Raw genomic sequence first — 2229 nt, forward strand, 5'->3', positions numbered from 1 at the left:
AAGTATGGACTTTGACTGACTTGCCCGATGATCGGCGAGCCATAGAAAATAAATGGATCTTTAAGAAGAAGACATAAGCGGATGGTAATGTAACCATCTATAAAGCTCGGCTTGTCGCTAAGGGTTATCGACAAGTTCAAGGGGTTGACTACAATGAGACTTTCTCACCCGTAGCGAAGCTGAAGTCCATCCGAATCATGTTAGCAATTGCCGCATTCTATGATTATGAGATATGGCAAATGGACATCAAAATGGCATTCCTTAATGGTTTCCTTAAGGAAGAATTGTATATGATGCAGCTGGAAGGTTTTGTCAATCCTAAGAATGCTGACAAGGTGTGCAAGCTCCAACGCTCGATTTATGGGCTGGTGCAAGCATCTCGGAGTTGGAACATTCGTTTTGATGAGATGATCAAAGCGTTTGGGTTTATGCAGACTTATGGAGAAGCCTGCATTTACAAGAAAGTGAGTGGGAGCTCTATAGCATTTCTCATATTGTATGTGGATGACATACTGTTGATGGGAAATGATATAGAATTCTTGGAAAGCATAAAGGCCTACGTGAACAAGTGTTTTTCAATGAAGGATCTTGGAGAAGCTGCTTATATTTTAGGCATCAAGATCTATAGAGATAGATCGAGACGCCTCATTGGTCTTTCACAGAGTATGTACCTTGACAAGATATTGAAGAAGTTCAAAATGGATCAGTCAAAGAAGGGGTTCTTGCCTGTATTGCAAGGTACGAGATTGAGCACGGCTCAATGCCCAACCACGGTAGAAGATAGAGAAAAGATGAGTGTCATCCCCTATGCCTCGGCCATAGGGTCTATCATGTATGCTATGCTGTGTACCAGACCTGATGTAAACCTTGCCGTAAGTTTGGTAGGAAGGTACCAAAGTAATCCCGGCATGGAACACTGGACAACGGTCAAGAATATCCTGAAGTACCTGAAGAGGACTAAGGATATGTTTCTATTTTATGGAGGTGACGAAGAGCTTGTCGTAAAGGGTTACGTCGATGCTAGCTTCGACACAGATCTGGATGACTCTAAGTCACAAACCGGATACGTGTATATTTTGAATGGTGGGGCAGTAAGCTGGTGCAGTTGCAAGCAAAGCATTGTGGCGGGATCTACATGTGAAGCGGAGTACATGGCAGCCTCGGAGGCAGCACAAGAGGCAATCTGGGTGAAGGAGTTCATTACCGACCTAGGAGTCATACCCAATGCATCGGGCCCGATGACTCTCTTATGTGACAACACTGGAGCTATTGCCCTTGCCAAGGAGCCCAGGTTTCACAGGAAGACCAGGCATATCAAGCGTCGCTTCAACTCCATTCGTGAAAGTGTTCAAAACGGAGACATAGATATTTGTAAAGTACATACGGACCTGAATGTGGCAGATCCGTTGACTAAACCTCTCCATAGAGCAAAACATGATCAACACCAGAACTGCATGGGTGTTCGATTCATCACAATGTAACTAGACTATTGACTCTAGTGCAAGTGGGAGACTGTTGGAAATATGCCCTAGAGGCAATAATAAAATGGTTATTATTATATTTCTTTGTTCATGATAATTGTCTATTATTCATGCTATAATTGTGTTATTCGGATATCGTAATACATGTGTGAATACATAGACCACAACACGTCCCTAGTGAGCCTCTAGTTGACTAGCTTGTTGATCAAAAGATAGTCATGGTTTCCTGACTATGGACATTGGATGTCATTGATAACGGGATCACATCATTAGGAGAATGATGTGATGGACAAGACCCAATCCTAAGCATAGCTCAAAGATCGTGTAGTTCGTTTTCTATAGCTTTTCTGAATGTCAAGTATCATTTCCTTAGACCATGAGATTGTGCAACTCCCGAATACCGTAGGAGTGCTTTGGGTGTGCCAAACGTCACAATGTAACTGGGTGACTATAAAGGTACACTACAGGTATCTCCGAAAGTGTCTGTTGGGTTGGCATGAATCGAGACTGGGATTTGTCACTCTGTATGACGGAGAGGTATCTCTGGGCCCACTCGGTAATGCATCATCATAATGAGCTCAATGTGACCAAGTGGTTGATCACAGGATCATGCATTATGGTACAAGTAAAGTGACTTGCCAGTAACGAGATTGAACGAGGTACTGGGATACCGACGATCGAGTCTCGGGCAAGTAATGTACCGATTGACAAAGGGAATTGTATACGGATTGATTGAATCCTCAACATC

This window comes from Triticum dicoccoides, chromosome 7A, assembly GCF_002162155.2.
Source record: "Triticum dicoccoides isolate Atlit2015 ecotype Zavitan chromosome 7A, WEW_v2.0, whole genome shotgun sequence".
NCBI classification, from domain to species: Eukaryota; Viridiplantae; Streptophyta; class Magnoliopsida; order Poales; family Poaceae; genus Triticum; species Triticum dicoccoides.